A 12,787-nucleotide genomic window follows, 5' to 3' on the forward strand; every position below is an offset into this window, starting at 1 on the left:
TACAGTGAGAATAATAATACTAGTAATAAACTTAACAAGAGGGATTAAAAACTAAAAAGAAAAAGGGATACAAAATAACTATCTTATCGGGTGGCATTAAAACAAATACTACGAACAGCATTTAATACAGTATTAACTAGTGAAAAAGGGATACCAAAGAAGGATCTTAACACAATATTATGGATAACACGATATTGGTTAGTAAAAAGGGAAAACTAAAGGAAAAATACTATAAACATAAAAGGAGAATTAAAGGAACACAAAAAGGATATTAAAAAAGTTTGTTCTCTCAGTTGCTTCCTATCAAAAAACTGTGCTTACCCACACAGACAGGCCAGGGCTGTCAGGATCTGCAGCAGCTGGTCGGTGCCCGTGCTTAGCGGGCGTCCCCGTGGAGCAACACAGTCTCGGTGGTAGGATGAGGATCGCTCAACTCAGCAGCTCCGACACCCCATTTTTATCAGTTCCACATTACACCACGTAGGGCCAGTACGCAGTATAACGTGATGCCTGAATGGCAGCCAAACACCGCCTGATCATTACCTCATGGCAGCAGTCTGCGCATGCCCTACTTGTAGGGCAAGGGGCGAGCGACCCCTGCCCACATAATCTTCCTCCCATCATCATCTTTCTCACCCCTATGGATGACCTCTACCATTGTGTTTCAAGGGTAGATGTCTCTATCTTGCAATATGTAGCAAAACCAAGGAAGAACTCAGCTCTGATAATAGGGGATATCAGGCTGACTTGCTGAAAAGCACAATGGACCTTACAATTAGCTTGTGCCATGAAGTTACATTGTACCATACTCTAGTTGGTTTCACATCGTAATATGATTTCGTTCTCACGCCTCTATGCTCCATTGATCATCTAATTCAAAAGTACCCCCCTTACACTGTGTCACATTGTGATATGACAGCACCCAAACTGCTCACATGCCTGTTGATACAGAATTGTTAAAATAAACCTTGCCAGTATATGTTTTCAGACACCGATTATTTAGTGTTGTTTCACTTTAATCCACCCCAAGGGAATTCTTAATAAAAACCTGAGTTACCCCCTCTCCCCTTTTCCTGGGGCGGGTTGTAACACCAGTCAGCACTGACTCCGTCCAGTAGGCGAAGCCAGTGACGCAGAACAATCAACACGGGCTCCACCTCTTGACTCCACCCAGTGGGCGGGGCCAGTGCTCTATAGAAGCAGAATACATACCGGACGGCGGTGGGTATTCTGCCAGACACGCAAAAGAACAGCAACAGCAAAAGCAGAGACCCAAGAGAAAAAGCAAAAGATTCTGTCAGCGGTGGGCACTGAATCGGGCTTATAGCCCGAGAGGGGTTTACTGGGCACCACTGCGTTCCTGGAATGGGGTAAACCCGCGATAGTTAGATCGCGCATTGAGACAGATTCTGACTAACCCTAACCCTAACCCCAACCCTAACCCCTAACCCTTACCCTAACCCTAACCTTAACCCTAACCCTAACCCGAATCCTAACCCTAACCCTAACCCTAACCCTAACCCTAAACCCTAACCACAACCCTAACCCTTACCCTAACCCTAACCCTAACCCTAGTAGCTTGCAGTCTCTTTTTTAAAGTTAGGGTTAGGGAACTGGTTTTGTGCATAGCTTGCAGTCTCGTTTTTAGGGTTAGGGTTAGGGAAAAGGGTTTGCGCATAGCTTGCATTCTCACTTTTAAGGTTAGGGTTAGGGAAAAAGGTTTGCGCATAGCTTGCAGTCTCTTGGTTAGGGTTAGGGAACAGGGTTTGTGCATAGTTTCCCGTCTCTCTTTTAATGTTGGGGTTAGGGGACAGTGCTCTATAGAAGCAGAGTACATACTGGACGGCAGTGGGTATTGTGCCAGACACGCAAAAGAACAGCAACAGCAAAAGCAGAGACCCAAGAGAAAAAGCAAAATATTCTGACAGCGGTGGGCAGTGAATCGGGCTTATAGCCTGAGAGGGGTTTATTGGGCACCACTGCGTGTCTGGAATAGGCTAAACCCACAATTGTTAGATCGCGCACTGAGACAAATTCTTCCTAACCCTAACCCTTACCCATAACCCTAACTCAAAACCTAACCCTAACCCTAACCCTAACCCTAACCCTAACCCTAACCTTAGTAGCTTGCAGTCTCTTTTTTAAGGTGAGGGGTAGGGAAAAGGATTTGCGCATAGCTTGCAGGTTTTTTTTAGGGTTAGGGAACCGGGTTTGCGCATAGCTTGCAGTCTCTTTTTTAGGGTTAGGGTTAGGGAAAAGGGTTTGCGCATAACTTGCAGTCTCTTTTTTAGGGTTAGTGTTGGGGAAAAGGGTTTGCGCATAGCTTGCAGTTACTGTGTGGACCAATCAGCACTGACTCTGCCCAGTAGGCAAAGCCAGTGACACGGACCAATCCGCACTGACTCCACCTCCTGACTCCACCCAGTGGGCAGGGCCAGTGCTCTATAGAAGCAGAGTACATACCGGACAGCGGTGGGTATTCTACCAGACACGCAACAGAACAGCAACAACAATGGCAGACACCCAAGAGAAAAAACAAAAGATTCTGACAGCAGTGAGCAGTGAATCGGGCTTATAGCCCCAGAGGGGCTTATTGGGCACCGCTGCGTGTCTGGAATGGGCTAAGCCCGCGATTGTTAGATCGCGCATTGAGACCGATTCTGCCTAACCCTAATCCTAACCCTAACACTAAACCCTAACCCAAACCCACACCCCAACCTTAAACCCCAAACCATAAACCCTAAAACCTAAACCCTAACTCTTGCTAACCTTAACCCTAACCCTAACCCTAACATCTCATAGCAGAGGGAGGGAGGGGCCTGATTCCTCATCAGATATATCAACAGTCAAAAGCCTGTAAGCTCAGCTCTTGCCTTTTCAGGGCTTCACACCGTCAGCACTGGAGGGAGGGAGGGGCCCGACTGCTCATCAGAGGTATCATGCAAGTCAAAAGTCTGAAAAGTCTCCTAGAATGCATAAATCATTAACCATTTCAGTCTCTGACAATTGGTCCACACAGTAACTGCAAGCTATGCCCAAAGCCTGTTCCCTAACCTTAGAAGAGAGACTGCAACCCTCGAGATGCTGGAGGCTCGAGGCATGGTCCGTGACACTAATCATGGCTATAACTCATAACTTCTTGGAGTATGGGGACTTCCCTCCTTCACCCCCGGTAGATCAAGGCCACCACTTCAACTGACAGACATGGAAGCATCGCTGGACCCCGTGGGCGGTGACTATATACATCTGTCCACTCTCAGCTTTTCTTTCTCTTACTCTCCCTTGCTCTTATCCTGCCTTTCTCTCCCCTATGCATTTTCTTTCCCCCCCCAAAGGTTATCTCTGTGTCACATTGTGGTATGACAGCACCCAAACTGCTCGCATGCCTGTTGATACAGAATTGTTAAAATAAACCTTGCCAGTATATGTTTTCAGACACCGATTATTTAGTGTTGTTTCACTTGAATCCACCCCAAGGGAATTCTTAAAAAAAACCTGAGTTACCCCCTCTCTCCTTTTCCTGGGGCGGGTTGTAACACCAATCAGCACTGACTCCGCCCAGTAGGCGGAGCCAGTGACGCAGAACAATCAACACGGGCTCCACCTCTTGACTCCACCCAGTGGACGGGGCCAGTGCTCTATAGAAGCAGAGTACATACCGGACGGCGGTGGGTATTCTGCCAGACACGCAACAGAACAGCAACAGCAAAAACAGAGACCCAAGAGAAAAAGCAAAAGATTCTGACAGCAGTGGGCACTGAATCGGGCTTATAGCCCGAGAGGGGTTTACTGGGCACCACTGCGTTCCTGGAATAGGGTAAACCCGCGATAGTTAGATCGCGCATTGAGACAGATTCTGACTAACCCTAACCCTAACCCCAACCCTAACCCCTAACCCTTACCCTAACCCTAACCTTAACCCTAACCCGAACCCTAACCCTAACCCTAACCCTAACCCTAACCCTAAACCCTAACCCTAAACCCTAACCCTAAACCCTAACCCCAACCCTAACCCTTACCCTAACCCTAACCCTAACCCTAACCCTAGTAGCTTGCAGTCTCTTTTTAAAAGTTAGGGTTAGGGAACTGGTTTTGTGCATAGCTTGCAGTCTCTTTTTTAAGGTTAAGGTTAGGGAACAGGGTTTGCACATAGCTTGCATTCGCTTTTTTAAGGTTAGGTTCAGAGAAAAGGGTTTGCGTATAACTTGCAGTCTCTTTTTTAAGGTTAGGGTTAGGTAACAGGGTTTGCGCATAGTTTGCAGTCTCTTTTTTAAGGTTAGGGTTAGGGAAGAGGGTTTGCGCATAACTTGCAGTCTCGTTTTTAGGGTTAGGGTTAGGGAAAAGGGTTTGCGCATAGCTTGCAGTCTCTTGGTTAGGGTTAGGGTTAGGGAACAGGGTTTGCGCATAGCTTCCAGTCTCTCTTTTAATGTTGGGGTTAGGGGACAGTGCTCTATAGAAGCAGAGTACATACTGGACGGCAGTGGGTATTGTGCCAGACACGCAAAAGAACAGCAACAGCAAAAGCAGAGACCCAAGAGAAAAAGCACAAGATTCTGACAGCCGTGGGCAGTGAATCGGGCTTATAGCCCCAGAGGGGCATATTGGGCACCACTGCGTGTCTGGAATGGGCTAAAACCGCGATTGTTAGATCGCGCATTGAGACAAATTCTTCCTAACCCTAACCCTTACCCATAACCCTAACCCTAACCCTAACCGTAACAGTAACCCTGTCTTTTGCCAGCCCTAAACCTAACCCTAACCATAACCCTAACTTTGGTTAACTCTAACTCTAACCCTAAATTTCCTAACCCTAACCCTAACCCTTTCTAACCCTAACCCTAACTCAAAACCTAACCCTAACCCTAACCCTAACCCTAACCCTAACCCTAACCCTGACCCTAACACTAAACCCTAAACCAAAAGGAAACTTCCTTTGCTATGCCTACTGGGCGGAGTCAGTGCTGATTGGTGTTACAACCCGCCCCAGGAAAAGGGGAGAGGGGGTAACTCAGGTTTTTATTAATAATTCCCTTGGGGTGGATTAAAGTGAAACGACACTAAATAATCGGTGTCTGAAAACATATACTGGCAAGGTTTATTTTAACAATTCTGTATCAACAGGCATGCTAGCAGTTTGGGAGTTGGGCTATCAGTTGGGAGGCATGGCTGAAAACAGGAAAGAACAGCCCTAATTCCCAGGAAAGAAAGCCTGGAAGCTTTGGCTTTGTGGTGCAGTTGGTGGGCCACACTGGGCACTCCATGGGCAGGCAGCAAGAGTTTTCTGGATCTGGGAGTCAATCTGGGGGCCTCGGAGGGTTTGAGGGGAAGTTGGGAGTGTCCTGTGGGACCAGGATGGGATTTGAGGGCTCCTGGAGGGGCTGGGACGGGTGTATACTGCGGGCATCGTCTAGTATTGATGGGGGTAATCAGTGAGCTGACTGTTTCATAATCATCCAAATTTTAACACACAATATGATTATTAGAATAAAAAGCAAAAAGGTAATATCAACAAAACAGTGACAGGGTGAAGCTCTTAGTTGAAGACTGGTTTCTTCTTTTTCTCCAGTGATTTTAATTCTTTTTCGTCTGGGTTTTAATCCCATCTTTGGCATTTTGCTGCGAACATTTTGTCCCCATATCCATTGGAAATTGTATTAACTGTTGATGAGAACAAAGTGGAATCCCAAGGTATGTGATATATTGATAGGATTTCACTGGTTGGCTTTTAATTTGTCCAGGTTTATCGCCATAATGCTTCTGCTCTTTAACCACTTGAATCAGAATGAATTGAGTTGTTTTCTGGGTCGGGTTCTCTTTTTGAGTCCAAGGTTTTTTAGTGGATTCAGTATCAGGCACAAAGGAAATTGAGGGAGGTAAAGAATAATCTTCCCTTTGTTCATTATCACAGGGATCACTCAGTCTATTTTCATTAAGGTGAGGAAAGCTGGGAGACTCTAGAAACATCAGTTGAACTTCAAATTCTCCTTGTTTCTTTCTCTCCTGAGACTTAGAATCAGGGTTCTCTGTGGTTTCCCAAGTCTCAATGCCAGGGTAAGACACTGGTTTATGAAGTTGCCTGACCAAACCAGGAGCCTGCTTTTTTAGCAACAGTTTTCTCTCTGCACTCTGGCGCAACAAGACTTTGAAGGTGGTCAACCTCAGTTTGAAGCAGTTCATTTTTAGCAACAAGTTTATCCGATTTTTCTCCTGTTTCCCTCTCAAAGGCTAACGATGACTTCAGCACTACATTTTCTGATTTCAAAACAGTAGATTCAACATCAGAAATCCATTCATGACTTCCCTGTCAGCACTCCATCCAAATGTCTGTGCTCTCACTTTGACCTGAGAGAAACCTCAGGCAGGTGGAAAAGGGCAGATAAAGAAAAAACAGATGGGTCCAGCAGAAGTGATGCTGCTTCTGTCAAAAGCAGAGCAGAGACCGAAAGCACTTTAGGAAGTTGCTTACAGAAGCACTTGTGCATTCCAAGTTACAGCTCAGGAGTCTCAGTGACTTGTCCAACATGAGAGTTTCTTTTCCATTTCTCAACCCCCAGATTCCTCAGGAGTAGGAAACTGGAAACACTGACTGAGAAAAGCTCCATTCCTTCCTAATAATTCTGCTTTGCCCTTCCCATTTGACAGTGCTCTTGGAAATGTGCTGCTGTGATCTGGATCTGTGAGCAGCCCTGACCTCCCAGAGCACTCATCCAATGGCAGGAAGACCCCACCTGGCTCCTGCTGGGGTTCTTGCCATCACGACCCAGTATGGGTCAATGGTATGGGGAGCAGGGTGGTGGGACCAGGAAGGACCAGTTAAGGGGGTTGGGGGCACTTCAGCATCTCCATCAAGGTCAGACCAGTACAGAGCAGCATAGACCAGTATAGATCGGTATAGACCAGTATAAACCAGTATGGACCAGTATAGACCAATATGGGTCACTGGAATGGGGAATGGGGCAGTGGGACCGATAAGGACCAGTTAGGGGGCTTGGGGGCACTTCAGCATCTCCATCAAGGTCAGACCATTATAGACCAGTATAGACCAGTGTAGACCAGTATAGACCAGTATAGACCAGTATAGACCAGTAAAAAACCAGTACGGACCAGTATGGACCAGTATGGACCAGTATGGACCAGTACAGGTCACTAGAACAGTGAGTAGGGTGGTGGGACCAGTAAGGACCAGTTAAGGGGGTTGGGGGCACTTCAGCATCTCCATCAAGGTCAGACCAGTACAGACCGGTACAAACCAGTATGGACCAGTATAGACCAGTATAAACCAGGGTAGAGCAGTATAAACCAATATAAACCAGTACGGGTCACTGAAACAGGGAATGGGGTGGTGGGATCAGTAAGGACCAGTTAAGGGGGTTGGGGGTGCTTCATCATCTCCGTCAAGGTCAGACCAGTACAGACCAGTGTAAACCAGTATAGACCAGTATGGACTGGTATAGACCGGTATAGACCAGTATAAACCAGTACAGACCGGTATGGGTCATTGGAATGGGGAATGGGGCAGTGGGACCAGTAAGGACCAGTTAAGGGGGTTGGGGGCACTTCAGCATCTCCATCAAGGTCAGACCAGTACAGACCAGTATAAACCAGGGTAGAGCAGTATAAACCAGTATAAACCAGTACGGGTCCCTGGAACGGGGAATGGGGTGGTAGGACCAGTAAGAACCAGTTAAGGGGGTTGGGGGCACTTCAGCATCTCCATCAAGGTCAGGTCAGTATAAACCCGTATAGACCAGTATGGGCCAGTATAAACCGGTATAAACCAGTATGGACCAGTACAGGTGACTGGAACGGGGAATGGGGCGGTGGGACCAGTAAGGACCAGTTAAGGGGGTTGGGGGCACTTCAGCATCTCCATCAAGGTCAGACCAGTACAGACCAGTATAGACCAGTATAGATTAGTATTAGCTAGTATGGACCAGTATAGACCAATATAAACCAGTACGGGTCACTGGAACACGGAATAGGGTGATGGGACCAGTAAGGACCAGTTAAGGGGGTTGGGAGCACTTCAGCATCTCCATCAAGGTCAGACCAGTACAGACCAGTATAAACCAGGATAGACCAGTATAAACCAGTATGGACCAGTACGGGTCACTGGAACGCGGAATGGGGTGGTGGGACCAGTAAGGACCAGTTAAGGCAGAACTCAGCTGGGACTTAGTGGTTTGCGGGTGGGCGTGTCCCTTCTTTAGGTGGGCGTGGTCTCTCCCTGGTGGGCGTGTCCCATCCCAAGGTGGCCATAGCCTGTGCAAGTGGGCGTGTCTTTTGCATCCTCTCCCCCTCCCTGAACTGGGAGCTCAACTGGGACTTACTGGGTTTTGGGTGGGCGTGTCCCCTCCCAATGATGGACCCACTTTCAGCCCCTCCCCCCACCTTTAAGGGCCCCCCCAAAGCCCCTCCCCCCCTTCCTGCACCTCCCCAACCCTCAGGGTCCCTCCTGTCCCTCCCCCACCCTCAGGGTCCCTTCCTTCCCCTCCCCCCAGTGAACCTGCTACCCCTCCCCCACTCTCAGGAGCCCTCCCTGCCCCTCCCCCACCTTCAGGGGCCCTCAGGACCCCTCCCCCAACCTCAGAGACTCTCCTGCCCCTCCCCCACCCTCGGGGAACTTCCTACCCTTCCCCCACCCTCAGGGACCCTCAGGGCCCCTCCTTCACTTTCAGGGTCCCTCCCTTCCCCTCCCCAACCCTCAGGACCCTCCTGCCCCTCCCCCCACCTCGGGGTCCCTCCTGCCCCTCCCCCACCCTCAGGGACCCGCCTACCCCTCCCCCACCCTCAGGGACGGTCCTGCCCTTCCCCCACCCTCAGGGAACCTCCTGCCCTTCCCCCATGCTCAAGGACCATCCTGCTCCATCCCCACCCTCAGTGTTCCCTCCTTCCCCTCCACCCCCCACTGGGGCCGTTACTGGTCCCTTACTGGTCTGTACTGGGAAGGGAGAGGGGAGGGGCCGCCCCCTCGAGGCCCCTCCCCCCCCAGTGACTCACCGGGTCCCAAAAATAGCCCCGGGGACCAAACTGGAGGGGGGACCTGGAGCCGCTCCCAGTGGGACCAGTTCAGGTACTGGGAGGGACTGGGAGGGAACTGGGAGGGACTGGGAGGGACTGGGAGGGGGCAGGGCTTCCCCCCCTCCCCCCCCCCGTGTCCTTGGGGTGACCTTGGGGAGGGAGGGGGATGGGCCGCTCCCAGTGGCTCCCAGTAGCTCCCAGTAACCCCAGTAATGCCTCCGGTATCTCCAGCGACCCCCCCAGTAACCCCAGTGACTCCCCCAGTAGCTCCTAGTAGCTCCCAGTAACCCCAGTGTCTATCCCAGTAGCTCCCAGTAACTCCCAGTAATCCTAGTGTCCATCCCAGTAACTCCCAGTAACCCCAGTGTCCACCCCAATAGCTCCCAGTAACTCCCAGTAAGCCCCCCAGTAGCTCCCAGTAACTCCCAGTAACCCCAGTGACCCCCCCAGTAGCTCCCAGTAACCTCAGTGTCCATCCCAGTAACCCCAGTGACCCCCCCAGTAGCTTCCAGTAGCTTCCAGTAACTCCCAGTGTCCCCCCCAGTGCCTCCCAGTATGTCCCAGTTTAACCCAGTTCCCCCCCCCGTGGGCCCTGGGCCGGGTGGGGGAGGGGCTGGCTCACATTTCCATGGCAACATCCCTTTCCCTCTGGCCCAGTTTCTCCCAGTTCCTCCCAGTTTAACCCAGTTTTTCCACATTTTTCCTCATTTTTCCACATTTCCCCCCATTTCCCCCATTTTTCCCAGATTTTCCCCTATTTTTCCACATTTTCATGAATTTTTCCCCATTTCCCCCCCATTTTCCAGATTTTTCCCTATTTTCCTACATTTTCCCAGATTTTTTCCCATTTTTACCCCATTTTCCCAGATTTATCCCCATTTTGTCCAGATTTTCCAAGATTTCCCCCCCATTTTCCCAGATTTTTCCCCATTTTTTCCACATTTTTCCCACATTTTCACACATTTTCACACATTTTTCTCCAGATTTTCCCAGATTTTTTTCCCATTTTTTTCCACATTTTCCCCGATTTTTTACTCACATTTTTCCCAGATTTGCCCAGATTTCTTCCCCCATTTTCCTGGATTTTTCCCAGAATTTCCCATATTTTCCCCATTTTTCCAAAATTTTTTTTATCTTTCCCCATTTTTCCCCATTTCCTGGATTTTCTCCCATTTTTTCCACATTTTCCCAGATTTTTTCTCATTTTTCCCAGATTTTCCCAGATTTTTCCCCATTTTTCCCAGATTTTCCACAGATTTTTTCCCATTTTTTTAAATCTTTCCCCATTTTTCCCCATTTTCTGGGATTTTTTCCCATTTTTCTCCATTTCCCCCCATTTTCCCCAGAATTTCCAGCATTTCCCCCCCAGTTTGTCCCCATTTTCCCAGATTTCTCCCAGATTTTCCCAGATTTTTTCCCATTTTTTCCCCATTTTCCCAGATTTTCCCCAGATTTTTCCTCCACTTTTCCCAGAATTTCCCACATTTTCCCAGATTTTTCTCGCATTTTTTCCCATTTTTCCCACATTTTCTCAGATTTTTCTCCAGATTTTCTTCCACATTTTCCCACATTTTCCCACATTTTCCCAGATTTTCCCCCATTTTTCTTGATTTTTCCCGATTTTCCCCATTTTTCTGGATTTTTTTCCCATTTTTTCCCATTTTCACACATTTTTCCTCATTTTCCCCCATTTTCACGGATTTCTCCTCATTTCCCCCATTTTCCCACAGTTTTTCCCAATTTTTTCACATTTTCCCAGATTTTTCCCCATTTCACCCCCATTTTCTCGGATTTTTCCCGTTTTCCCACATTTTCCCAAATTTTTCCCCACATTTTCCCAGATTTTCTCCCTATTTCCCCAGATTTTTCCTCATTTTTCCCATTTTTTCCCAGATTTTTTCCCAATTATTTTCCCCATTTTCCCAGATTTCCCCCCTTTTTTTCCCACATTTCCCCGGATTTTTTCCCAATTTCCCCCCAGTTTCCATGATTTTTCCCACATTTTTTCCACATTTGCCCAGATTTTTCCTCATTTTCCCAGATTTTTCCCAAATTTTTCCCCATTTTTCTCAGATTTTTTTCCCCATATTTCCAGATTTTCCCAGAATATTCTCCATTTTCCCCCCATTTTTTCCCTATTTTCCCAGATTTTTCCCATTTTTTCCCCTTTCCCATCCATTTTTTCCACATTTTTCCCAGATTTTCTCCCATTTTCCCCAGAATTTCCCAGGGTTTTTCCCAATTTTTCCCCATTTTCCCAATTTTTTCCCAATTTTTTCCCCATTTTCCCGGAGTTTTTCTCCATTTCCCCCCATTTTCCCAGATTTTCCCCCCATTTTTCCCACATTTTCCCTGATTTTCACACATTTTTCCCCATTTCCCCCCTTTTTTTCCTCATTTTTCCATATTTTCCCATATTTTTCTCACATTTTCCCCAGAATTTCCCACATTTTCCCCCATTTTTCCCCATTTCCCCGGATTTTTCTCACATTTTTCCCAGAATTTTCCGCAATTTCCCCATTTGCCCACATTTTCCCAGATTTTTCACCATTTTCCTGATTTGCCCCCCATTTTTCCCACATTTTCACAGATTTTTCTCCAGATTTCCCCCACATTTTTCCCCCATTTCCCCACATTTTCTTGGATTTTTGGGTGCCCAGTTTTCCAAATTTCCCAAATTTCCCCAGTGGGAAAAAATGGGGGGAAAAAACCAGGAATTTTGGGGAAAATGGGGAAAAATTGGGGAAAAAAGTGGGAAATTTGGTGAACACGAATGAAAAATTGGGAAAAATGGGGGAAAATTTGAGAAAAAAGTGGGAAATTTGGGGAAAATTGATAAAAATGGGGAAAAATGGGGGGAAATTTAGGAAAACTGGGGGAAAATCCGGGAAAATGTGGAAAAATGGGGGAAATTTTGGGGAAAAAGTCAGAAATTTGGGGAAATGGGGGATTTTGAGGGGAAATGGAGGGAAAACTGGGAAAAAAGCAAGAAATTTGGGGAAAATGGGTGAAAAATCAGGAAAAATGGGGGATAATTGGGAAAAATTAGGGGAAATTTAGGAAAAAATTGGGAAAAAATGGCAGAATTTGGGGATAATGGGGAAATTTGGGAAAAATGGGGTGAATTGAGAAAAAAAAGGGGGAATTTGGGTAAAATTGGATGAAAAATTGGGGAAAGTTGGGAAAAATGGGGGGAAAATTGGGGAAAATGGGAAAAAATGGGGGAAATTTGGGAACAATGGAAGGAATTTGGAAAAAAAATGGGGAAAAATTGAGAAAAATGGGGAAATTTGGGAAAAATGGGGGAAATGGGGGAAATGGGGGGAAAATTGGGAAAAAAGCAAGAAATTTGGGGAAAATGGGTGAAAAATCAGGAAAAATGGGGGATAATTGGGAAAAATTAGGGGAAATTTAGGAAAAAATTGGGAAAAAATGGCGGAATTTGGGGAAAATGGGGAAATTTGGGAAAAATGGGGTGAATTGAGAAAAAATGGCGGAATTTGGGGAAAATGGGGAAAGTTGGGAAAAATGGGGGGAAATTTGGGGAAAATGGGAAAAATGGGGGAAATTTGGGAACAATGGAAGGAATTTGGAAAAAAAATGGGGAAAAATTGAGAAAAATGGGGAAATTTGGGAAAAATGGGGGGAAAATTGGGGAAAGAGTGGGAAATTTGGGAGAAATGGATGAAAAACTGGGAAAAATGAGGGGAAATTTGGGAAAAACTTGGGTGTCCCCACCAGGTTCGGCCCCGCCATGGCCCCAATA

General features: G+C 47.2%; 1 long non-coding RNA gene across 1 annotated transcript in view; it reads right to left on the reverse strand.

The window, feature by feature from the left end:
- Positions 1 to 289: 289 nt before the first annotated feature.
- LOC127482286 (uncharacterized) overlaps positions 290 to 12,787 on the reverse strand; it is a 34,255-nt gene continuing 21,757 nt past the window's right edge. Inside the window, exon 3 of the long non-coding RNA XR_007908483.1 lies at positions 290 to 768. This is a non-coding gene — a long non-coding RNA (uncharacterized LOC127482286). The remainder of the gene's footprint in view (positions 769 to 12,787) is intronic.

The sequence above is a fragment of the Manacus candei genome, unplaced genomic scaffold, assembly GCF_025592945.1.
Source record: "Manacus candei isolate 608988 ecotype Guabito, Panama unplaced genomic scaffold, ASM2559294v1 h1tg000086l, whole genome shotgun sequence".
Classification (NCBI taxonomy): Eukaryota; Metazoa; Chordata; class Aves; order Passeriformes; family Pipridae; genus Manacus; species Manacus candei.